The sequence below is a fragment of the Bos javanicus genome, chromosome 14, assembly GCF_032452875.1.
Source record: "Bos javanicus breed banteng chromosome 14, ARS-OSU_banteng_1.0, whole genome shotgun sequence".
Classification (NCBI taxonomy): Eukaryota; Metazoa; Chordata; class Mammalia; order Artiodactyla; family Bovidae; genus Bos; species Bos javanicus.
The window spans coordinates 33,364,934-33,392,835 of record NC_083881.1 but is presented as its reverse complement, the minus strand read 5'-3'; positions in this window follow the sequence as shown (position 1 = coordinate 33,392,835).

The window sequence follows — 27,902 nt, the reverse complement described above, 5'->3', positions numbered from 1 at the left end:
TACCAATCTCTGTACTGCAAGTTTCAAGAGGGAAGGAAAATTATCTGCTAAAAACTATTACTCTTGAGACTCAGCATGGACTCTGACACATAACGGGTATTCAAATAAGTATATATTGAAGGAGGAAGAAAGGGGAGAAAAAAGAACAGAAGGAAGGGAAGGAGAAAATAAACAAAAGGAAGAAAATAATGAATTATTAGAAGAAGAGCTAATGAGACCAATGTTCAATTAACTTATATGATTCAGCAAACATTTGTTCCATGTCTTTATGTAGAAATGCAAGTGGAAATGGGGATAGGATGCGGATTGATCCACACTGGTGGGTGTAGTGAGAAGATAAGTGAAGAAGTGGAGAATGAGATCACATAGCCCACTCCCCAAATGAGTGTATGATCTGCTGCCTACCCTACTCTCTCTCTCCAACTTATTTTTTCTCTGTTTTTTTCCTGTCACAGTAGATGTCACCACTTCATCCAAGTGTAGAAAATGCTTTTTGAGAAATCAACAGTACAGTCATGGTGAGAGACAGGGCAGTAACTTGGTGGAGATATGGGAACATGAGAGGTTTGAGAGGGACTTTATTGCCACTTGGAAAGAGTGTTATTTTATCTGAACTTTGTTCTAATATTATTAGATAAAACCAAAAGTAGTCATTGTAATTTCAGGTTCTGGGTTTGGAATGTAGGGCTAGTGTTTGGTAGAAGTTGATTCAGACAAGTGTGTTGGCTATTTGAGATGTTTATTGATTCATCTATGTACTCATTCAGAAGCAGTCCTTTAATAGCTCTGTTCAAAGCACTAACTTAAGATGCCAAATTTCAATGATCATATTAATATAGGCACTAAATGAATAATATAATAAGTATACTAATGAAATTATTTTTTGCATGATCCAGAAATAAATGACAGTGTGTGCCTACATGCTCAGTTGTGTCTGACTCTTTGCGACCCCATGGACTGTAGCCCACCAGGCTCCTCTGTTTATGTGGTTCTCCAGGTAAGAATGCTGGAGTGGGTTGCCATTTCCTACTCCAGGGAATCTTCCCGACCCAGGGATCAAACTCATGTCTTCTCCTCTCCTTCATTGGCAGGTGGGTTCTTTACCACTGAGCCACCTGGGAAGTAGAAATTACAGTAATGAAACTATATTTAAAAATAGATGCTTATCAGAGATACCGTCAGAGGTTAGAATCTGGTCTTTGGTCTCAAGAAAATTATAAAGTAGGAGAGAGATATGAAATATATGCAAAATTCAAAAGTGTCTCGAAATGTAAGTTCTATAAAAGGTGTATCAAAAAGTGATTTGACAGCTTAGGCATTCACTGATAATTTGAGAAAATAGAGGGTACCCACTCCTTCTAATTTATAATTTTCTTGAAACTAAAGATCAGTTCCTAACCTCTGACTCTATCCCTGAGAAGTATTGGTAAAGCATCAGCCTGCAATGTGGGAGACTGAGGTTTGAATCTTGAGTTGGGAAGACACCCTGAAGAAGGGCATGGCAACCTACTCTAGTATTCTTGCCTGGAGAATCTCATGGACAGGTGAGCCTGGTGGGCTACAGTCCGTAGGATCGCAAAGAGTCGGACACAATAAAAGCAATTTAGCGTACATTATGGCAGAGTACCATTTCAGTGGAGGGGGGAATTCCCCGGCCCCACTATAACTGGGTCAGGTCTGTCTGTTGCTGGAGGCCTCTGCTAATGGGCTGCATCTTTTCCATCACCTGTGCTTCTCCCACGGAGACATGGAACCCATCTTTCAAGGGCATGGAAACCCCAGAACAGGTGGGAGGTCAGACACATCTCTTGTCGTGCAGCAATGAATTGTCTAGCAGCAATGAATTGTCTAGCGAGCCTCTGGTTTCCTGAAATGCTAAGATGAGAAGCAAACAAAAGGTCAGGTTCTAAGGCTTAATGAGCATCCAGGTGGGAGCATAACCAGATCCCTGTTACAGGCATTTCAGCCTCTACCAGAGATTCCCTTCAGTGCTCTGCCTCCCTCTGAGGAAAGACAATCTCATCTCATGAACTTTGCAGTTCCTTAAGGCTGATGACTCAGATGATCATTTTTTCTGTCCTAGTTCTTTCTTTAGATTGGCTGGGGTCGGGGTGGAGGAGTAGGAGGGGTGGGTTAGTGATGTTTGATCCTGGTCGGCTGGCTTTCACCACTTTTTAGTAAAGGTGGTACTGGGGGAGCTTGTCTGGACTCAGCTGTAGTGGTTCTGATTCAAACGCTGGTATTCTTTTCATATTTTCCCTTATAGGTTGTTAAAAAATATTGAGTATAGTTCCCTGTGCTATACAGTAGGTCCTTGCTGGTTATCTATTTTATATATAGTAGTGTATATGTTAATCCTAAACTCCCAGTTAATCCTTTCCCTCTTTCCCCCTTGGTAACCATAAATTTGTTTTCTATGTCCACAGGTCTATTTCTGTTCTGTATATAAGTTCATTTGTATCATTTTTAAAGAATCCATGGAAAAGCAATATCATATGATATTCATTTTTCCCTATGTGGCTTACTTCACTTGTTATGATAATCTTTTGGTTCATCCATGTTGCTGCAAATGACATTATTTCACTCTTTTATGTCTGAGAAGTATTTCTATATATATGTGTGTGTGTGTGTATGTCTTTATTCATTCATCTGTCAATGGACACATACGTTGCTTCCATGTTTTGGTTATTTTAAGTAATGCAGCTATGAACACTGGAGTGCATGTATCTTTTCAAATTTTCTATGGTAATTTGTTTATCTTAGAAAGGGAATAACTAGATTTTTAAAACTAGAACTTAGTTGAGACTTTGCCTTTTAAATGATTTATAATAATTACAGGGATTAATATATTTGTTCTTAATTTTACAGTCACGTGGGAAATTACCCTTGTGTGACAAAACCTTGGGGTAGCTCTTCTCGGCTGCTCCTGCGCTGTCGCAGCCTGGAGCTCTCGGCTGCCATCCCTGACCTCTGACGCGGGGTAGCTCCTCTGGGCTTCTGCCCCTGACCTCGGACGTGGGGTTGCTCCTCTCTGCCGCGCTCTGTACGCCGTCGCAGCTGCCAGTGCTCTGTGCCCCGTCGTAGCCGCCCGCCCGAGGCCAGGGGCGGCGGCCGGGTGGAGCAACCCCATGTCCAAGGAGCGGTGGCTGCGCGGGTGCAGGAGGGCCTAGAGGAGCTATTCCACGTCAAGGTCAGGAGGGGCAGTGGTGAGGAGATACCCCTCGTCCAAGGTAAGGAGCAGTGGCTGCGCTTTGCTGGAGCAGCCATGAAGAGATACCCCACGTCCAAGGTAAGAGAAACCCAAGTAAGATGGTAGGTGTTGCAAGAGGGCGTCAGAGGGCAGACACACTGAAACCATACATACTCACAGAAAACTAGTCAATCTAATCACACTAGGACCACAGCCTTGTCTAACTCAATGAAACTAAGCCATGCCCGTGGGGCCACCCAAGACGGGTGGGTCATGGTGGAGAGGTCTGACAGAATGTGGTCCACTGGAGAAGGGATGGCAAACCACTTCAGTATTCTTGCCTTGAGAACCCTATGAACAGTATGAAAAGGCAAAATGATAGGATACTGAAAGAGGAACTCCCCAGGTCAGTAGGTGCCCAATATGCTACTGGAGATCAGTGGAGAAATTACTCCAGAAAGAATGAAGGGATTGAGCCAAAGCAAAAACAACACCCAGTTGTGGATGTGACTGGTGATAGAAGCAAGGTCCGATGCTGTAAAGAGCAATATTGCATAGGAATCTGGAATGTCAGGTCCATGAATCAAGGCAAATTGGAAGTGGTCAAACAGGAGCTGGCAAGAGTGAATGTCGACATTCTAGGAATCAGCGAACTCAAATGGACTGGAATGGGTGAATTTGATGACCATCAGATGACCATTATATCTACTACTGTGGGCAGGAATCCCTCAGAAGAAATGGAGTAGCCATCATGGTCAACAAAAGAGTCTGAAATGCAGTACTTGGATGCAGTCTCAAAAATGACAGAATGATCTCTGTTCGTTTCCAAGGCAAACCAGTCAATATCACAGTAATCCAAGTCTATGCCCCAACCAATAATGCTGAAGAAGCTGAAGTTGAATGGTTCTATGAAGACCTACAAGACCTTTTAGAACACCCAAAAAAGATGTCCTTTTCATTATAGGGGACTGGAATGCAAAAGTAGGAAGTCAAGAAATACCTGGAGTAACAGGCAAATTTGGCCTTGGAATATGGAATGAAGCAGGGCAAAGACTAATAGAGTTTTGCCAAGAAAATGCACTGGTCATAGCAAACACCCTCTTCCAACAACACAAGAGAAGACTCTACACATGGACATCACCAGAGGATCAACACTGAAATCAGATTGATTCTATTCTTTGCAGCCAAAGATGGAGAAGCTCTATACGGTAAACAAAAACAAGACCAGGAGCTGACTGTGGCTGAGACCATGAACTCCTTATTGCCAAATTCAGACTTAAATTGAAGAAAGTAGGGAAAACCACTAGACCATTCAGGTATGACCTACATCAAATCCCTTATGATTATACAGTGGAAGTGAGAAATAGATTTAACGGCCTAGATCTGATAGATAGAGTGCTTGATGAACTATGGTCGGAGGTTCATGACATTGTACAGGAGACAGGGATCAAGGCCATTCGCATGGAAAAGAAATGCAAAAAAGCAAAATGGCTGTCTGAGGAGGCCTTACAAATAGTTGCGAAAAGAAGAGAAGTGCAAAGAAAAGGAGAAAAGGAAAGATATAAGCATCTGAATGCAGAGTTCCAAAGAATAGCGAGAAGAGATAAGAAAGCGTTCCTCAGCGATCAATGCAAAGAAATAGAGGAAAGCAACAGAATGGGAAAGACTAGAGATCTCTTCAAGAAAATTAGAGATACCAAGGGAACATTTCATGCGAAGATGGGCTCAGTAAAGGATAGAAATGGTATAGACCTAACAGAAGCAGAAGATATTAAGAAGAGGTGGCAGGAATACACAGAAGAACTATACAAAAAAGATCTTCACGACTAAGATAATCACGATGGTGTGATCACTCACCTAGAGCCAGGCATCCTGGAATGTGAAGTCAAGTGGGCCTTAGAAAGCATCACTACAAACAAAGCTAGTGGAGGTGATGGAATTCCAGTTGAGCTATTTCAAATCCTGAAAGATGATGCTGTGAAAGTGCTGCACTCAATATGCCAGCACATTTGGAAAACTCAGCAGTGGCCACAGGACTGGAAAAGGTCAGTTTTCATTCCAGTCCCAAAGAAAGGCAATGCCCAAGAATGCTCAAACTACCACACAATTGCACTCATCTCACACGCTAGTAAAGTAATGCTCAAAATTCTCCAAGCCAGGCTTCAGCAATACGTGAACTGTGAACTTCCAGATGTTCAAGCTGGTTTTAGAAAAGGCAGAGGAACCAGAGATCAAATTGCCAATATCCCCTGGATCATGGAAAAAGCAAGAGAGTTCCAGAAAAACATCTATTTCTGCTTTATTGTCTATGCCAAAGCCTTTGACTGTGTGGATCACAATAAACTGTGGAAAATTCTGAAAGAGATGGCCATACCAGACCACCTGACCTGCCTCTTGAGAAACCTATATGCAGGTCAGGAAGCAACAGTTAAAACTGGACATGGAACAACAGACTGGTTCCAAATAGGAAAAGGAGTATGTCAAGGCTGTATACTGTCACCCTGCTTATTTAACTTCTATGCAGAGTACATCATGAGAAATGCTGGGCTGGAAGAAGCACAAGCCGGAATCAAGATTGCCGGGAGAAATATCAATAACCTCAGATACGCAGATGACACCACCCTTATGGCAGAAAATGAAGAGGAACTAAAAAGCCTCCTGATGAAAGTGAAAGTGGAGAGTGAAAAAGTTGGCTTAAAGCTCAACATTCAGAAAACGAAGATCATGGCATCTGGTCCCATCACTTCATGGGAAATAGATGGGGAAACAGTGGAAACAGTGTCAGATTTTATTTTGGGGGGCTCCAAAATCACTGTGGATGGTGACTGCAGCCATGAAATTAAAAGACGCTTACTCCTTGGAAGAAAAGTTATGACCAACCGAGATAGCATATTGAAAAGCAGAGACATTACTTTGCCAACAAAGGTCCATCAAGTCAAGGCTATGGTTTTTCCAGTGGTCATGTATGGATGTGAGAGTTGGACTATAAAGAAAGCTAAGCGCCAAAGAATTGATGCTTTTGAACTGTGGTGCTGGAGAAGACTCTTGAGAGACCCTTGGACTGCAAGGAGATCCAACCAGTCCATTCTGAAGGAGATCAGCCCTGGGATTTCTTTGGAAGGAATGATGCTAAAGCTGAAACTCCAGTACTTTGGCCACCTTATGCGAAGAGTTGACTCATTGGAAAAGACTCTGATGCTGGGAGGGATTGGGGGCAGGAGGAGAAGGGGACAACAGAGGATGAGATGGCTGATTGGCATCACTGACTCGATGGACGTGAGTCTGAGTGAACTCCGGGAGTTGGTGATGGACAGGGAGGCCTGGTGTGCTGGGATTCACAGGGTCGCAAAGAATCGGACACGACTGAGTGATTGAACTAAACTGATAAAACCTTGAAATATATGAAACAGGTATATTCAGACTATCCCAATGGTCATGGGACAGAGAAGCTCACAGGCCAAATTAAAATGCTCAAATTATTCTCAAATTAAAATCATTTAAGAATGCACAGGAGAAGTAAGGAGAAAAGGAAGGGAAGATTAATACAAAGCAGGATGTAAGCAGGATGGAAGGGTCATTGCCTGATTTCTGCTGTTTTCTCTCAGACTCATAAGTCTTCCCAGCTGATAGTGTTGTTCTGAAGAAGACCAGCAATTGAAACATCCTGGGAGATGGTGAAGGACAGGGAAGCCTGGCATGCTGCAGTCCATGTGGTCACAAAGAGTTGGACATGACTGAGCAACTGAACAGCAATAACAGGGTCAACACTCAATTGCTGTATCCTAGAGAAGCTGGGAAACATGCCCAGTCCTTGCTGTGATTTGCCAGTTAGCTTCTGAAACTCTAGGTTTTACCTGAATTTCTAGAACAAAGTACATATAGGGCCAGAATGATACCATGATGGGTATTACCAATAGGTGGCCAACTTATAGACGGCAGGGCTATCAGCATACAGGTGACATGATCTATAATTATTCTGTAGTCTTTCCATTCCTTTCTATCTGTAAGTAACATTCTTATCTGTTCCATAATATGTTCCATTAATTTTATGTACCTTTAATTTGTCTGGAGCTTCCCTGATGCCTGGTGGCTCAAATGGTATAGAATCTGTCTGCAGTGCAGGAGACCCATGTTCGATCCCTGGGTCAGGAAGAACCCCTGGAGAAGGGAACGGCAATCCACTCTAGTACTCCTGCCTGGAAAATCCCAGGGACAGAGGAGCCTGATGGGCTCCAGTCCATGGAGTCACAAAGGGTCTTAGAAGTTACTTACTTTACATACAATAAATCTTGTATATGCTGCTCATGTCTCTCAAGCTTCCTGCTTACTCATTATTGACAACTACTACACCCTGTAAATTTCATCTATGTCTCATAAACTGCTTGCTTAATGTCTGTGCTTCATCCTTCTAATGGTTTTATTTATCCTGCTTATTTTGTTTTCTATAGCAAAGTTGAATATTCAGAAGGTAGTAGAGGTATCTACAATACCAGAGTCTCAAGTTATAAGTTCATTCTAATTTTTTGGTCACCAAAAATATAGACAACATTTAAGATTTTATAAAACAAGTTCTGTATCTTATTATTACAGTGTTTTTAGAAAAATAAAAATCTTAGGAATCTGAAGAACTCATTGAATTCTCAGAGAAAATGTAAAAATCACAAGGACATCAAGTTAAGATGAAAAGTACCATTTTATTATTGTGTTTTTCACAAATGAGGTACTGGATGGGTGCTTCCAGGGTGAAGAGAGGAGTGGGTGTGGTTTAACTATGCTTCTGGGTCTGATCATTCAGAGAGAAAATACACTGTGACATCATTATGACTAAGAAAATTGTAAGTCACACACAGCAAAGAGGTTAAGAGAGGTTAAACTGAAGAGTTCCCACCTCACCCTGTCCTTTTAAAGACCAGCTCACTCAAATCCACAGCCACAGTATTTGTTTTTGAATACTTGGTTCGTACAACTGAATATCTTTAACTTCTATATACCTGAAATTTGACCAAAAACTTCTGGGAATTCTTTCCATATTATTAACATTCTTAACCAGTGAACATGTCCACAACAAAAAAAAAGGAAAATAAACTTACCCGAAATAAACTTACCCTCTGAAAAGTTTCCATGCTTTTCAGTGTTTGGTGTCCCCCACTCTGGCATTCCCCAGATGAGAGCAAGAAGCAAAAATCAAGCCTCGTAATGTGACAGATGGCACATACTACTTTCAAAAAGTAGTTAAGGGTAATTGTCCAATTATGAGGGAGGGGAGTTGTGGGTAGCTGAAGGAGCCAAAATTGCTCAGTCCGAGGAAATGATGTTGAGTGTGAGATTCAGCTGGCCTGGTTTGTGCTGTTTGTCTGGTTACGGAATCTCGTGGCAGGCACTTAGATGCACTAGGGTAGCTGTTTATGTTGTTTTTAAATAACCCTTGACAAAGTGAGTAGATTCAATGTTAGTATCTCGAGTTTGGTTCCCAATGAGAGAAAAAGGGAGTAAAAGAATGTGAGAAAAGAACAAATGTGTCCAAAAGGCGTGTATTAGGAAACCACTTTCATAGACTAACCTATGGTTTCATGTTGTTGAATACTGCTGTTGTTGTTTAGTCACTAAGTCGTGTCCGCTCTTTTGTCAGGCTCCTCTGTCCATGGGATTCTCCAGGCAAGAACCCTGGAGTGGGTCTCCATTCCCTTCTCTAGTGGATCTTCCTGACCCAGGGATCACACCCATGTCTCCTGCACTGGCAGGTGGATTCTTTACCTGTGAGCCACTAGGGAAGCCTCATTAAATATTACATGCAATGAATGTTAACACTACAGCAAATCACACTGGACTGCCAGAGCCAAAGCATTTCCGCTTAGAGGTGACACTCATATTGCTCTGTAAAAGGAAGATGCAAGAATCGGTGCATTTACAGAGACTGTGATTTTGGATCTATAGCCAAGGATATGACAAACATATGTTCGTGGATATTAGAATTTAAAAAACATATTGCTTTGTTTTCTGAAAATAACCAGGGCAAAAATAATAAAAGCACATATTAAAATAAGTTGGAACTTGCTACCCTGGCCTGGTGACCTGATATTTGCAAATGTACCACGTTTTTAATTTCAAAAACAAAAAAGAAAAATGCTTTGGGAAAATTTTGTAATAACTCTCAACTTTAGAGTAACAGGTGTACAAAAACACCTGAATATCGGAATCATAGTAGGTATTTGTATTTGTGTTTGTTCAGTTGCCAAGTCATGCCCGACACTTTGTGACCCCATGGGCTGTGGCACAAATAGGTACAATGTCTGAGAGTATACTCACAATTAAGAGATTAGATTCAATAATAGGTGTTTTTGCAAGTTACATATAAATCCTAGTGGAATTCCTAATAATCTGGTGGTGTATGGAAAATTCATGCATGCGTGCATGCATGCTAGTTCTCCAAATCGTGTTTGACTGTTTGTGACCACATGGACTGTAACCCACCAAGCTCCTCTGTTCATGGGATTTCCCAGGCAAGAACCCTGGAGTGGGATGCCATTTCCTTCTCCAGGGCATAAGCCAGTCTTAACAGAGAGCCTAGGAGGTTGGAGAGCTAAGGACAGTTAACTCCAAGAGGTCACCAGAGCTGGATCTGAACCTGATGTTGGTTACTTCATGTTTATATTCCAGTTGGCCACAGAACTCTGTTTTATTTATTTCCCTCAGCAAAATGGTAAGACCAACTTCTCACATATGGAAACATTTCCATAGGGCAAGCAAGAATGAGATTTCAAAAATAATGTCATATGGAATATGCAATTCCAACAGAGAGTACTAGATAATATTTCATATAGCAAAAATAATAGTCAGTGAAGTTTGCATTGCTTTTCTTTTCCTCCTCAAACCCATTTCTTTAAAAAGTGCCTTCTGAATCCATTTGACATAATGAGGTCCTTTTAAAAATATTGATTCTTCTCCTTCACAATCTTGGTCTACTTCTCATATTCTAAAAAAAGTTAAGAAGTGTTGGATTCCATAAAGTTCGATAGCATGGGCCTCTATCAAAAAAAAGGAAAAGAAAAAGGAATTCTAGAAATAACTTTTATACCATCTGATAAGGTTTATTTTAAATTTTGATATAATAAATGTATTTATAGCAAACCAATTTCTATATACATAAGGTAGCAGAGTTATCTTAAATCTAGAAAATCTGATTGACTATTTGCATGATTTTAGTATTCTTTTATTCTTTCACCTTTTCAGGGAAGAACAAAAAAATCGAAAACATTTTTTTCCCCTTCACAGCTTCAAAATTTCCAGAAATGTTAAATCTCTTTAAGATGTCACTGATGTAGTTTGCAGTTATCTATAAGAGTTGGAATTTTCCTGCACTAAGGAAAATTTGGCAGGCTGGTAAGTTTTGAGATTCTGGATGAAAAGCTTTATATTCACTTGTAGGAGAGCATTGTGTTCATTTTATAATTGTTTCAATTATTTAATTTTTAAACATTCAATTCCAAACTGCTTTCTTTTACAGCATTCAATCTTGGCAGATAGTCACTTCGATTAACATCACCGAGTGGCCCCTATTGCTTACACAATATTCCTTTGAAACTCTTGTGTTCAGCCTTTAATAACTGTGTTGCATAGCAATGAAAACCATTGTTCAGCTAAAACACTTTGGCCCTCATATCACTAATGGGGGAAATAAAAGCTCCATCCTGTTTTTAATTAGTGTTTGGCCATATAGCACATGACTATAAAAATGCTTATTTTATTGAATCATATAAAGTTTGTGCCACATTTGTGAATGCAAGCACAGTGCCATGCTGTAGTAGGTACATGGAAGTAAAATATGACTTCTTAAGTCTATGTCTGTGAAAATGAGGGGAACTCGACAAAGAGAAATTGAGAACTTGCTCAGTGAATACAAACAAAATAGAAAAAAAAAAAAGCAAGTGGACCACATATGGAGTTATGGTTTTTTTTTTTTAAAAGAGTATTTAGAGGACAATATTTTGCATTAACCCTCACATTCTCCACTGTGAAATAGCCCATAGGGTGGTTTTTAGAGATTTGTGGCAAATAGGTACAATCTCACAAACGACGGGCTACATCATTTCGAAATCAAAGTCTCTCCAGAAAGAAAGATATAATCAGCCCCTCTCCATGGGATACCATTTTCAGTAATAAAGGGAAAATAATCAGTGAAGCAACCAGTTAGTTGAAATGAAATAGGGAGGGAATAATTATCAGTTCGTAATCGCTGCGCCCATTACCCTCGACTCCAGGCTCCTCTGTGCAGGGCTCCTGCACCTGGCACTCATGCTCACAGGCAGCTGACATGACACAGAGGCCAGGCCCTAATGGCCTGCTGCCCGGGCCTCCAAGCCGGTCGCCATCAATGGCTGCAGATGTCAGTGAAGAATGATCACTCTTAGGTAGCCTCCTTCAGTCATAATCCCAGAGTCCTTGTAGCAGCCAGCGGCTTGAGCTCTTTCAACATAAAGGCCAGGCTTGAATGAAGGGTCTTGGGAAATCTTTGATAAGCCGGGTTCTTAGATGTTCTAAGCAGATTATGAAAATGATTTATGACAAAAGGCCAGGTTAATTTAAAAAGAATTTAAAAAAAAAAAAACAAAAACATTAAGTTTATGTTATGCTGCTTCTGATAGTTTCTATAAATTGATAAGCAGGTCTGAAGTTGATTTTTGAATTTTCAACACATATGCACAAGCTGGCTAGACTATCACTGGTTCTTATTAAGGTATTAAAAAGGAAAACCAAAAGAGGGCTTTAAATCAGGTGCATTCAATAAAACTCTATTTGAGTTGGCACAGAGGCAGTTGTGTATATTTTCTAGTGGTGCTAGTGATGCAAGTTTATCACCATATTACCTATAGTTAAATGCTATTTTGCTTCCATAAAAGCACCATTATAATTTCTACCAAGGATCATTACAGTATATGCATAGTTGATGAATTAACTTGCAGTTAAGAGGCAAGTAATACAGCCATTAGATTTACTGTATTTTAATAGTGATTTATGCTTGTTGATTAGCCATGACTTTTCAGGAGAAGGAAAGGGAGTTCAAAGAAGGCTCCTTAGGGCAGGATAAGTGCTCCATTTAAACTAATAGATTAAACATGTTTATTACCATTATCAATATTGTCCAGCCGAGACAAGAAACAATTCTCAATGAAGAAGGCAATTAACATACCGTTTTAAGGGCCAAATGATTGTTCTCTCTTTAGGATTCTAACTGAAAGGAAATACTTTCTTCATCGTTCATAGAATGTTTCTGAAATTTGGTTTAAGCTGGAATCATTGACTCTTTAAAAATTTTGTTTATTTATTTGGCTGTGTCAGGTCTTGGTTGCGGCACACGAGATCTTTGTTGCAGCGTGAAGGCTTCTCTCTAGCTGTGGTGCACGGGCTCAGTGGTTGCTCCGTTGCAAGTGGAAATCTTAGTTCTCCATCCAGGGATCAAACCCACGTCGCCCGGCATTGGAAGGCAGATTCTTAACTACTGGATCACCAGGGAAGTCCCTTATTGATTGTTTGTTGTAGGCCTTTAGGCTCTTTCATGCAATATTTCTTCCTCTGGAAAAACACTTGTCCTCCCTGGAATTTGTTAATGTTATTTGGATTGGCCACTAGGAGCTGGCAAGAGGCAAAGTGGACTGCGTGAAATGTGACTATTTAAAGAAAGGCATCATGCTTTCCTTAGCATACACTCCAAACCCTGGGCCAACAAAATGGCATATACAATGAGCTGGGCTCTAGGCATAGCTCAGATCATTCTTTTTCTTTTTTTTTTTTTTTTGATGTGGACCGTTTTTAAAGTCTTCACTGAATTTGTTACAGTATTGCTTTTGTTTTATGCTTTTATGGTTTTTGGTTGCAAGGCATGTGGGATCTCAGCTCCTTGACCAAGGATTGAACCTGCACCCCCTGCATTGGAAGGCGGTCTTAACCACTGCACCACCAGGAAAGTCCCACTCAGATCATTCTTATTCAACATAAGATGAATTCTGTATTCTAGAGTATACATGTTCACGTTCTGGTGAGACTAGTTTATCTAAGTCCAATGTCTTCCTAACAGAATAGGATAGCTGAGACCCACAGGATATTAATTCTGTAGAGTAAATACTATTTTTAATGCCAACAACTTCCCTCCCTTGACACTTTTTTTTGGGAGATGGTGGCTATGGTGTTCTCTTCTGGCATCTCTGAGAAGGTATGCAAGCACTGTATCCCCAGATACACACTCCTCATGTCTATTTCTGAGATAATGAAATAAAGCTAGATCTAAAAACTGTGTTCATTATTTGGGAAAGATTGTTATGAGGTTTTAATTAGAAGTTATGTGCACTGAGAGATTTATGGCTGTGAATTTCCCCATACACATGGTTTTCATTTTAATGGCAGTGAACCAATAACTTTTATGTGATTCCTGTCGCCCAGCCCTCCCTCTGCCCCCTGTGAAATTGAAATCATGTTAGAGGTCACCCAGGTTTTTGAAAGAAAAGTGGACATTTATAGAGTATCTTGAAACAGGAATCCTTCTGTTTAAGAAATAAACCACAAATATCATAGAAAAAGATGAGCTAAATTATTCTTTGTCACATAAGTGTGGGAAAATAAAAACTGTCTGAAACTTGGGCTTGTTCTAACAATAATACTTTTTCTTTTGGAAATGAATATTTTATAGGAAAAATAGCTTAATCAGCTCAGGGTTGGGTTGATGGTCAAAGACTGATTAATAAGCCCCAGTTATTTCTGCATCATATTATACATCATCACATCAAAAATCTGTGCAAAAACATAGCTATTGTCCTCTATAACACACACACACACACGCACACATGCCCCATTTGGATTGCTGCTTTATAACATGGCCTAGGTTATGAAATAACTCATGTTTTCCCTTGGTGAAAATTATGACTATTATGTATTGTTAAGCAATCTTCATATTAGAAGCTGTAATTCTAAAATCTCCTTTAGTTCCCTTGGGTGGGCGTCTGAATCCGTTACCCTCAAAACCAGAAGTAAGAGTTGAGTAGAAGTGACACTTGAATTTTTTGGACAGAAGGACCCTTTCAACATGGAGAATGTTTTCTATATTTCCATATTATAGTTACTATACTTTTAGTAGCCACTGATTGAGAAAATAAAATTTGCTAAAAATAATATGAATGAATTCAGTAGTGCATCAAATAAATTGATAATTATAATAGATCGAACCAGTCCATCCTAAAGGAGATCAGTCCCGAATGTTCATTGGAAGAACTGATGCTGAAGCTGAAACTCCAATACTTGGGCCACCTGATGTGAAAAACTGACTCACTTGAAAAGACCCTGATGCTGGGAAAAATTGAAGGTGGGAGGAGAAGGGAACGAGGATGAGGAGAGGATGAGGTGGTTGGATGGCATCACTGACTCAACGGAGATGAGTTTGAGTAAACTCCGGGAGTTGGTGATGGACAGGGAGGCCTGGCATGCTGCAGTCCATGGGGTTACAAAGAGTTGCACACGACTGAGCAACTGAACTGAACTAAACTGTATGTGTATATATATATATATATATATATATATATATATAGTGTGTACATACTTACAGACAATATGCAGTATTGCTTACAGTGTATCTTTTTTTGGGTTTCCCAGGTGGTGCTAGTGGTAGAGAACCCACCTGCCAGTGCAGGAGACATCAAAGACTCTGGTTTGATCCCTGGGCTGGGAATATGCCCTGGAGAAGGAAATGGCAACCCACTCCAGTATTCTTGCCTGGGGAATCTCGTGGACAGAAGAGCCTGGTGAGTTACAGTCTAAGAGGTCACAGAGTCGGATAAGACTGAGCAACTGAGTATGCAAACATCACAGTATGGCAATAGGCAGCCAATGCTCAGTTTTTCCTGGGCTGGTCACCTCATAAATGAGTGATCTGAGTATTTTGGTTTTTTTCCTGATAGCTATCTTCCTTTTAGCTCTTTTGCTACTTCTTAGTGCACTCTGAATGGAGACACACCGAAGCCAAAAGGAAACTCAAAACACTGCCACTCATTGAATACCATCGTCACCAAAATGATCAAAGAAAGTAAAAGATTATAAGTTCTAGTAAAAATAAATTTCCCCCCAATTACCTATGGACTTGAGTCATCCATGCTGCTTATTTTAGCTGTGGACACAAATAAATGCTGCTGCTGCTAAGTTGCTTCAGTCGTGTCCGACTCTGTGCGACCCCATGGATGGCAGCCCACCAGGCTCCTCTGACCCTGGGATTCTCCAGGCAAGAACACTGGAGTGGGTTGCCATCTCCTTCTCCAATGCATGAAAGTGAAAAGTGAAAGTGAAGTTGCTCAGTCGTGTCCAACTCTTAGTGACCTCATGGACTGCAGCCTACCAGGCTCCTCCGCCCATGGGATTTTCCAGGCAAGAGTACTGGAGCGGGTTGCCATTGCCTTCTCCAACAAATAAATGATTCATCTGTAAAAGATGTAAATTTGCAAATCATGTCTTTTACATTGTGTTGTCGTTCAGTCGCTTAGTCGTGTCTGACTCTACAACTCCATGGACTGCAACACGCCAGGCTTCCCTGTCCTTCACTATCTCTGGGAACTTGCTCAAACTCATGTCCATTGAGTTGGTGATGCCATCCAACCATCTCATTCTCTGTCACCCCCTTCTCCTCTTGCCCTCAATCTTTCCCAGTAGCCACATCTGTTACGTAGGATTTCTCATTTTAGATACTCCAACCTCCTTCCAGACCCTCTTCAGCTGGGATTCTGGATGTCATTCAGATTTACCAGTCAGTTGCTCAGATGTCCTCAAGTTGGAAGCAAGCAGCACCTATATTTCCACTGTTTCTGCTATTTTCTCTAAGACGACCCTGAATGGCATGGACTGTGTTTGTTTCTTTTTTTGGCAGCTTCGTGACTATAGAAATAGTGGTGTGGGCCTACAGTTTTCCAGTCTTTCAACTGGCTTCTTGATCATAGGGGTCAGCTTCTCCCTTTGTGGCATAATTCTGTGGAGTATCTGTCTATCTAGACCAATGTTTCTTTGATTTTTCCAGCAATTCCATAAGTCGTTGAAAAACCATTGATCAGTCTTTCAATAAGCTGTTAGTAAACTAGCTAGAATAGATTCTGAAAAAGACTGAAACAGGTGGGATGTTTGGCTGGCTGATGTAAGGAAATAAACTTCTTATAGTATTCTGAATATATAGTAATATTAACATAGGATTATATGTAGCATTCAGAAAATGGATTTTAATGCTGGCTTCTAGATAATGTTAGATTCCACATCATTTTATAAAGGCTCATGGTCATTTAGAATCTGTGATGGGATTGACTCCAAGGACTAATTCTCCTCCAGAGTGAAAAAACCTGACTTGTTTTCAGGTAACACTGTGGCCTGCAATTTCTGGTCTCCCTTGGAGCTAGACATGGATGTGTGACTAAGTGCCATATATTTACAGATGTAAATGGAAGTTGTTTTGTGTGTCCTCTGGGAAATAATTTTTAAAAATAGCTTTCTTACAGTTACTCGAAAGTATAGAGCCAACTGGATGTGCTAACAGATTTGCTGTTGGGTGTGAGAAATGGATAAGAACCAAGAAAATCACATGGATTTGGGTCGGGGCTACTACAGGGATAGATATGTTATCAACTGAAATGGGGAAGGCTGTGGATGGAGGTTTGGAGAAACATCAGTTCAGTTTTGAACATGTTGAGTTAGAGATGCATGTTTGAGATCCAGGTGGAGAGAGCAAGTAGGCAATTTGATAAATAAGCCTGGAGTTCAAGGGAGAGGTCTGGGCTGGGTGCTGGGGTATTTTTGAGAGTCTTTGGCATTTAGATGCTAGTTAAACCAAAGAAATTGAGTGAGATCATCATGGGACTGAGTATAAACACTGGAGAAGAACTAGCAGAGAGTCCTGGGAATTACAGCATTAGAGGCAGGGAGGAGAAACTAACTAAGGAGACACATAGTGGAGAAAATAATGACCTTGGAGGAAAGCCCAGAGAATATGGAATCCTGAAAGCCAACTAGAGAGAGAAAGGAGGAGTGATGATCTGGGTCAGATGTTGCCGAGAGGTACCTAAGATGAATACTGAGCACTGGCCATTGGATTTACCAATGCCAAGGTGAGAGGTGATATGACAAGACCAACTTAGGTAGAATGGTGGGGATAAAATCCTGGTTAGAGTGAGCTTACATTACACAGACCCCAACTTTGCCTCATGGGTGTTTTACTGACTTGTGTCCATCTGAAATGTGGGAGCTTAGAGAGATGGTACAGATGAACCTTTTTTCAGGGCAGGAATGGAGACGCAGACATTGGGAGTGTACATGTGGACATGGTGTCGGGGAAGGGAGGGTGGGGTGGATTGGGAGATTAGGATTGACATATATACACTTTGGCTACCATGTATAAAGTAGAGAGCTAGTGGGAGCCTGCTGGATAGCACAGGGAGCTCAGGTCAGTGCTCTATGATGGCCTAGAGGTGTGGGATTTTTTTTTTTTTTTAGGGATGTAGTAGGAGAAAGATTCAAGAGGGAGGGGATATATGTATATATATAGCTGATTAACTTTGTTAAACAGGAGAAAATAACACAACACTGTAAATCAATTATACTCCAATAAAAAAGAAAATTAAGGTGGAAGAAAGATAGTGTGGGAGGACTTCATAGGCCAGTAATTCCTGTGTTCCCCTTTTGTGTGTGTTTGCATTGTATTTTATCTGTTATGGTTGTTTTTATATGAAACTCTGCTATTGCACAGGACACTCTGTTTCACAGCGTTTACCTTTCTTTTTGTCCAATTCAACCCTACTAGATTACCACTTTATCTATTTCCATTTAAAATGAAGAATCTAGGATGCAAAGCCTTGTCTAAGCTCATACAGCTCACAAGGGGCAGAGCTAACATTTGAACCCAGGGAGTTTGGCTCCTGAAACCCAGGATGCTAAATTCCACTCTCGGAGACATCTCTGACATGACTATGATACCTTCCCAGTGACCAGAGGAGAGCGGAAGTTAGTGGAGATACAGCGGTAAACAGACAACGACAATAAGAAATTCCAGCTGGAGCATCTGAATCAGCCTTGGGTGTTCTAACTAGTCTTTCTCTAGAAGGAGGAGATGACCTGGGTCCTGACGAACAAGTAACAATTAGTCAATCAAAGAGGACACCATGAAGGAAGTACCTTCCAGTAGGAGCAGTCAAGAATGGAAAGCCCAGGTATATCAGAGGATAGGGCACATTCAACAAAGGTCTTATTAGCAAAGGTCTCATAAGCTCTTTTAAAGATTCTCGATTTTATCTTGAGAGAAATGGAGAAGCATTAAAGTATTTAAGTAGGAGAATGATGTGTTCAGATTTGTAGAGAGGAAGATCACTCTCAACCTCTTTTGGGTAGAATACACTAGTTTACTGCAGCCTGATGTTTTGCCTACAACTAAAGGAATCAAACACACACAAAAAAAGCTTCAAAGATAACAGAGAGATGAAGAAGCAACAAGTAATAGATGGGTTGGTATTTCTGATGGAGGGGTCCCTCTGCAATTGGCTGGTGATGCCAGGCATTTTCTTTCTGGAAAACTTTTGCTAGTTCTAGGTCATGTAGACGGAGAAGGCAATGACACCCCACTCCAGTACTCTTGCCTGGAAAATCCCATGGACGGAGGTGCCCACTAGGCTGCAGTCCATGGGGTTGCTAGGAGTCGGACACGATTGAGCGACTTCCCTTTTACTTTCCACTTTCATGCATTGGAGAAGGAAATGGCAACCCATTCCAGTGTTCTTGCCTGGAGAATCCCAGGGACGGGGGAGCCTGGTGGGCTGCCATCTATGGGGTCGCACAGAGTCGGACACGACTTACGTGACTTAGCAGTAGCAGCAGCAGGTCATGTAGGAGAATGCTACTGAGAGAAAGAGGAGGCATTTCAGCTTTTGCCAGTCTTATCGGGTGGATATGATAGACTGGAAATTTTAAGTCCCAAATGCGTGGGGATACACAAAAGAGGCTCAGGAACTTGGCAAGTAGCTTCCAAAAGATAGAGTGAAATCTTCCCTAATCTGGTGGAGCTTAAGAAATGAAGCCAAACTCATAGGCGTGGGCTGGCCTCAAACACGTACGATGCTCTTCCTTTAGCAAATGTGTCTGATTCTGAAACTGTGGGAATAGAAGGGTACAGAGCCATGATGTTTAAAGACAGTGGGCGGGAGCGGGGGCTGCAGGGCATGTGATTAGCTTGTGCACAATTCTCAGATTTGTTGACATCAAGGTAAAATTTTGAGCATCACCAATCTTGTGGTTTGTCTATGAGCCTACAGCCAGCAGTTTTCATCTGGTGGGGGTCTGCTCCCTGTAAAAACAATTTAGGAATGTGGGTCAGACCTTTATCTATATCTCTCAGGGAACTGGGTGTTCAGGGGACTCTGCTACATGTGTGGCTGGTTTATAAGCTAAATTGTTACCAGTTTCCCAGCCCAACAGCTATTTGTTTCTACATCTTCATGTTTCCTAATCACTAACTCTTGATCCAGCCTTTGGAAACTCAAGGGAGGCCTGGGAGATTAAAGCAAAAGCTGTTGACTTCAAAGGACAGGGCACAGAGCTTGTATACATGTTCAGTTATCTGGAGAAGATGTCAGGGCTTTGCTCCAAAATCCCAAAGGTCTGAGCTGTGATCCACCCGTAGGGGCTTGTCAACACCACCATTTAACATTCCTATCTGCTGCTGACACTCCCAGCCCCACTGGGTCTCCTGAACCACATGACCTGAGGGGTGGGGTGGCTGGAACAGCAGCCTGGACTCATTGCAGAGCCCTCTCTTAGTCTGGGCCCCACTCAAAACTAGCAGCTTTGGGGTCACTCAGTAGTGGGTCAGAGTAACACGCTGAATGAAGAAAATGTTACCCCTCAAATCCCAAGAGACCCCATAGGTTTTGTGCCTCTTCCTTGATTGTAGGACAGGCCAGATACAAAACCTGATCTTTCACTGTGAAAGGACTGTTTTGGGAATTCCCTGGTGGTCCAGTGGTTAAGACTCCACTTTGTAATGCAGGGGATGTGGGTTGATCCCTTTTCAGGGAACTGAGATCCCCCATGCTATAGAGCAACTCAGCATACGTGCCACAACTAAGACTCGATAAAGCCAAATAAACAAAACTTTTTTGTAAAGGGCTCTCTTGACAAATGCCATACCATTGGACCCCTAGAAGTTTCACAGAGGTAGACGTCCTCTGAATTTTATTTAGATTTATATTCAACCTCTGACACATGAATGTCTTACCAACAAGCATAGAGTAGTTGCTACTTCTCACTTACTGGGTCCAACCAGCACCATGTCATCAATACAACAGAGCGCTATGGTGCCTTGTGGAGGGGAGTGGTGATTGACAGCCCTGTGATATGTTTTGATGTAAGGCAGGAGAGCTGGTATACCCCTGAAATAGGGCAGTGAAGATGTATTTCTTGTTAGCTGAGAGCAAACTGCTTCTGGTGGGTCTTTTCCACAAATATGGGGAAAAGGGTCTGCATCTTTTGTCTGCCATCCCTTCAGAGATACAGAATTGCTCTTGATTTACTATTTTTGTAAGTATAAGCAGTTCTAATGGTTTCCACTCGGCATTTGCCACTATAATAGCCCTGACTCCACAGGTCAGGGAACCCATGTGGGGATTCTGCTAGCAGCTAAGTATGTCAGCTCCAATTCTACTTTCTGGAGCAGGGAAATAACCACAGGATGGACGTAGGGTCCCACTGGGCACACTGTGAGAAGGACCTGAGTGAAAACTCCCTTGCTCACCTGACCTCCAGAAGCTCATATTCTGATTGAAGAACCACTGTCTCCTGGTATAAGTGTAGTTCAGAGCTAGTACCTAGTTGTCCAATAAAGGTCTGATTATTTTCACTTTCCCAAAGTACCCTGGCAAGAGGTTGTAGGTCTCTTTGGGGAAAGCTAGAAGAATGATTAATACGATAAATTTTGGGTAGTGTGTGCTGGAGTCTTTCTTGAAGGGGACCCAGACTTCTCTTGATTCAAGGGGTTCTGGGTCTGTAAACTGGCTCAAGTCTGGGAATTGGCTGAGGAGCTGTTGACTTTTTGATTGGGATTGTGTTAAATCCATAGATTGATGTGGGAAAAACTGACATCTGGATAATATTGAATCTTCCAACCCATGACCATGAAATATTTTTCAATTTAGTTCTTCTTTGATTTTTTTTAATCAGAGTTTTATTGTTTTTTTCATTTCGATTTGTACATATTTTGTTAAATTCATACTTAAATGTTTCATTTTGAGGGACTAATGTGTTTGTGTTTGTAATTTCAAATTCTACTTGTTTATTGCTCATTGCTAGCAAAGAAATGTACTTTTTAATATTAACTTTGTATCCTGAAACCTTACTATAATCACTTATTAGTTCCAGGAGATTCAGTTGATTCTTTTGGATATTTCTACATAGACAATCATATCAACTATGGGCAAAAACTTTATTTTTTCTTTCCCAATTTGTGTACCTTTTATTTCCTTTCTTATCTTATTTTCTTAGCTTGAATTTCCAGTATGATGTTGAAAGGAGAGGTAGAGGGGACCTCCTTGCTTTGTTCTGATCTTAGTGGAAAAGCTTTTAGTTTCTCAGTGGAAACCTTTTAAATGAAAAAATATTAACTGCAACTGAGATATTTATAAAACCTTATCTGAGATGTGCTAAGATTTCCCAGTGACCTTAGAGGATGTTTCAATCCCCGCTTCCCAGGTGGCGCTAGTGGTAAAGAACCTGTCTGCCAATGCAGAAGACATAAGAAACGTGGGTTTGATTCCTGGGTTGGGAAGATCCCCTGGAGAAGGGAATGGTAACGCACTCCAGTATTCTTTCTTGGAGAACCCCATGGGCAGAGAAGCTTGGAAGGCTACGGTCCACAGGGTTGCAAAGAGTCAGACAGAGCTGAAGCAACTTAGCATGCACACATAAATTACTCGGCATAAAAAATTAACAATCCTTGGTGCTTCATCTCCTTTATTTTTAAGGACTGAAATGGAAAGCAGAGAACAATGCCATTTGACTTCCTAAGGAAATAAAAAAATTTATCTTCTTTACCATTGTGAAAAATTATAGAATAAACATATTAAAACTGATACCTCTCTGGGTAATTAGGAAGCAGCCACCTGTGTCTAAGCAAAGTCAATGTCAAATGTGAACACACTGTCATCAGCCACAGAAACACCTCAAAACTGGGGCTGCCTAGAGTTAGGAATGCTTCTTGTCACAACTATTAAAAATTAACATTTTAAATTTAAAATTAACAGGAGCAAGGGGTGATGAAACTTTGGTACACATCACCATTCAAAAGGCCTTTTTGTTTTCTTGGATGATTCATGATATTTTCCTAAGAAGAAAATAGTAGCAGGGGAGATTTAATGAGAAGAAGAATTGTCTGCTCTGGTAGAGTCCCATTTACAAAGGATAAAAATTCACTTTGGAATAAAGTGAAGCCATTCAGAGAGTTGAGTGCAAGCCACAGTGGCCAGAAAACTATCAACTGGTTATACAACGTAGCTGGAAGGGAGCTCTGGGTTCAGTTTACACAGATTTGCTACTCAATAGCGCTTATATGCAGAGTACATCATGAGAAACGCTGGGCTGGAAGAAGCACAAGCTGGAATGAAGATTGCCGGGAGAAATATCAATAACCTCAGATATGCAGATGACACCACCCTTATGGCAGAAAGTGAAGAGGAACTCAAAAGCCTCTTGATGAAGGTGAAAGAGGAGAGTGAAAAAGTTGGCTTAAAGCTCAACATTCAGAAAACGAAGATCATGGCATCTGGTCCCATCACTTCATGGGAAATAGATGGGGAAACAGTGTCAGAGTTTATTTTTTTGGGCTCCAAAATCGCTGCAGATAGTGACTGCAGCCATGAAATTAAAAGACGCTTACTCCTTGGAAGGAAAGTTATGACCAACCTAGATAGCATATTGAAAAGCAGAGACATTACTTTGCCAACAAAGGTCCATCTAGTCAAGGCTGTGGTTTTTCCAGTGGTCATGTGTGGATGTGAGAGTTGGACTGTGAAGAAAGCTGAGTGCCGAAGAATTGATGCTTTTGAACTGTGGTGTTGGAGAAGACTCCTGAGAGTCCCTTGGACTGCAAGGAGATCCAACCAGTCCATTCTGAAGGAGATCAGCCCTGGGATTTCTTTGGAAGAAAGAATTGGGGGCAGGAGGAGAAGGGGATGACAGAGGATGAGATGGCTGGATAGCATCACTGACTCGATGGACATGAGTCTGAGTGAACTCCAGGAGTTGGTGATGGACAGGGAGGCCTGGCATGCTGTGATTCATGGGGTCGCAAAGAGTCGGACACGACTGAGCAACTGAACTGAACTGAACTGAGCACTGCTCTAAGATATGATAACTCTACTTATGACAAATATTTAGCTATTTTAGCTATTAATCTTAAAAATACCGTAAGTTCTTAATTTGAGCATGTGTTGTGTTGCTCTTATTCTTAGCAAGGAATCCTGGTTCATATAAAGGCTTTTGAAAATCTAAGCACATATGTAGATTTCCACAATAAATAAGAGCTTCCCAGGTAACTCAGTGGTAAAGAATCTGCCTGCAATGCAGGAGACACAGGAGATGTAGGTTTGATCCCTGGGTCGGGAAGATCCCCTGGAGGGAAATGGCACCCGACTCCAGTATTCTTGCCTGGAGAATCCCATGGACAGAGGAGCCTGGCGGGCTATAGTGTGTGGGGTTGCAAAGAACTGGATGCAACTGAGCATGCACATCCAGTTAGGACTTCTGTAACTGTCAGTTTTAATGGAAACCACAGAAAGAGACTTGAAATATGTGAAAGATCTGTTAAGTAACTTATATTTTTGAGGCACTATGCAAAGGATTATAAAAGAAACAGTAAAAAGTGTAATAAAGTAAGCTTGCTGTATATTTGATGTGATAAGCCACAAACATGGATCAACACATAAGCATTTATTACACAAACATTTCAATGCAAAGGGATCTCATCAGGCAATGCATTATTTATTATTCATCAATTAAATTGCTTAATAAATAATTACCAGAGGAGTTCAAAGATGAAGGTGGTCAGCAAGTTTTGACAGTGGAGGAACAGCTTGGTGTTGAAGGATAGGTAACATCTGGGTAGACAGTGAGGATAATGAGATGATGACAGTGGATGATGCAAATAGCTTTACCTTTGGAATCAAAAAACTCTGGGTTTTCTATTCATTTTCAGAGTTCATCTCTTCTATAAAATCTTTAAAATTTTTTTAAAAATAATTTTTACATTCCGTTTCATGAATTACCAAATATTGGCCATATGCTCCATGTTATACAATCCATCCTTGCAGCCTGTCTTACAGCCAGCAGTTTGTACCTCCAACTCCTCAACCCCTGTATTGTTGCCCCTTCCCCTTCTCCCCACTGGTAGCCACTAGTTTGTTCTTGAATCTGTGGGTCTGCTCTATGAAGTCTTTATTCACATCTCCCTCCCTCCTCCTCCCACCAGGTATAAAGGACTCCCGCCACCCGTCTCCTTACAGTCTCACCATGCATTGTATGCGCATCAGCTACAATACTTTTTAGCATTTTCAAAACCTTGTCATTCTGTTGCTTCTTTGCGCTGTCACCTTGAGCAGGTAAACATACCTTTCAATCTTAGTTTCTTTATCATAAAACAGAGATTCTTACCACTGGGGGTTGTTTTGAAAGTTACATAGAATGGTGTGTAACAAGTAACTAAGACAGTATAAAGTCCATACAAAATCTCCACAAATGTTATATTTCTGTCCTTTGATATGGAGAGGGAAAGACAACAGCGTGCGTTGGGGCAAGCAAGAGGAACAGACACCCCAGGTCTCTGTGGAGGCCTGGTACCTCATTACCATGAGGGTTAGTGGAAATTCTTACCCATATGATACATTTCTAATTCCTAAAATCAGTGTCTTTCATTTTTTACTCCCTTTAGACTAATCAACATCAAAAAAAGAAAAGGGAAGTTATACCAAATGGGCTCAAATCAGCCTTCAAAAAAATTCCTATTCAATCTCTTAGCAGATTAAATCAAAAGTTAAAGAAAAATTGTTACCACTCTTTTCTGTGTAAAGTCTACAACTGACTTTTTTAAAGTTAAAAAAAACAGATATTCATTTTTTCTTTACTTTAAGTTTTACCATTTGTAAATGTAATCTTGAAAAAAGAAAATAAAATGCAGTAGTTTGGGAATCTGAAAACATTGAGGAAAACAATTTTTTTATGTTTAGAAGAGTGTCCAAAAATGTTTAAGATTAATTTATTACTGATTTTGATCATCTTGTTTCAAACCATTTAAATTTCATGTTTAGCTTCATTGAAATCTGTGCGAAAATTTTGTTTCCTGCCAGGGATGCTCATGAATGAAAAATAGTTACTAGATACATTTATAGGTATGAAAACCATAAAGTAGCATAAGGAATGCTCTGTTCACGTCTGGTCAATGTAGACATTGTAAAGAGGAAATATGCAGTGAGCAACTGAAATTTCAATTGCTCAGAGCCCACAGACATCCTGTAGGCAGGGAAACATCAGTTGATATCTGTTCAGAAGCCACTGTATACTTGAAACTTCACTTGTTATGTTCACTTTTTATCCAAAAAAAAAAAAAAAGAGCAGGGAAAAAGAAAAGAAGAAGCATATTGCCTTTTTTCCATGCTGAAAGCTCAAACAGTTCATGCTGTCAGATTGCAAAGATGGTGGGTACAGCCTCTTGAGGAGAAGCTGTGATTTAAAGGATCTAAAATGAGCACACTGCCAGTCAGGCCACCTCTAAGTCTCTTAACCATTTTCTTTGGGTGAAAAGCCATCCCTTTTCTCAAAGACCACACCATGGTGATACACTTTGACCTACAGTGATTAAATACATGTGCTTATACACAAACCGGACAACGAAGTTTTTCCTTCATCTTTCATGAAACCTTCCAGCAATGAAATAAAAAGTAGTCACTAAAAAAAACCCACAAAAAACAAAACCAGAACTTCATTAAGACCTATTGTTCCCACTTGGAAAGTCTAAGAGTCTAAGCCAAGGGCCCCTGCCTTTTTTATTTCCCTAAAAAGGATTGTAGTCAAGATCCTAACTTTGCAATGGGTTTAATCTGTAATCTCCATGGTATGGAGAAAGTGAGAGATTTGATTTGGTTGTTAATTATAAGAGCATATTCACAAGTGGTACATGTCAATCAATGTTTCTAGTGGGTTTAAAACATCCACATGAAAATTCACTCAGATAAAAGAATGAAACTAGAGCACTTTCTAACACCATACACAAAAATAAACTCAAAATGGATTAAAGATCTAAAAGTAAGACCAGAAACTATAAAACTCCTAGAGGAGAACATAGGCAAAACACTCTCCGACATACATCACAGCAGGATCCTCTATGACCCACCTCCCAGAATATTGGAAATAAAAGCAAAAATAAACAAATGGGACCTAATTAAACTTAAAAGCTTCTGCACAACAAAGGAAACTATAAGCAAGGTGAAAAGACAGCCTTCAGAATGGGAGAAAATAATAGCAAATGAAGCAACTGACAAACAACTAATCTCAAAAATATACAAGCAACACCTATAGCTCAATTCCAGAAAAATAAATGACCCAATCAAAAAATGGGCCAAAGAACTAAATAGACATTTCTCCAAAGAAGACATCCAGATGGCTAACAAACACATGAAAAGATGCTCAACATCACTCATTATCAGAGAAATGCAAATCAAAACCACTATGAGGTACCATTTCACACCAGTCAGAATGGCTGCGATCCAAAAGTCTACAAGCAATAAATGCTGGAGAGGGTATGGAGAAAAGGGAACCCTCTTACACTGTTGGTGGGAATGCAAACTAGTACAGCCACTATGGAGAACAGTGTGGAGATTCCTTAAAAAACTGGAAATAGAACTGCCTTATGATCCAGCAATCCCACTGCTGGGCATACACACTGAGGAAACCAGAAGGGAAAGAGATACGTGTACCCCAATGTTCATCGCAGCACTGTTTATAATAGCCAGGACATGGAAGCAACCTAGATGTCCATCAGCAGATGAATGGATAAGAAAGCGGTGGTACATATACACAATGGAGTATTACTCAGCCATTAAAAAGAATACATTTGAATCAGTTCTAATGAGGTGGATGAAACTGGAGCCTATTATACAGAGTGAAGTAAACCAGAAAGAAAAACACCAATACAGCATACTAACGCATATATATGGAATTTAGAAAGATGGTAACAATAACCGTGTATACGAGACAGCAAAAGAGACAGTGATGTATAGAACAGTCTTTTGGACTCTGTGGAAGAGGGAGAGGGTGGGATGATTTGGGAGAATGGCATTGAAATACGTATAACATAATATATGAAATGAGTCGCCAGTCCAGGTTCAATGCACGATACTGGATGCTTGGGGTTGGTGCACTGGGACGACCCAGAGGGAGGGTATGGGGAGGGAGGAGGGAGAAGGGTTCAGGATGGGGAACACATGTATACCTGTGGCGGATTCATTTCGATATTTGGCAAAACCAATACAATATTGTAAAGTTAAAAAAAATAAAAAATAAAAAAAAAGAAAATTCACTCAGAGAACTCCCAGTTTTTGCCTAAAATTATGCACATCAATAAACTTAAAAAAAAAAATCACTTTCTTTTGGGATTGCTACACTCTTGAAG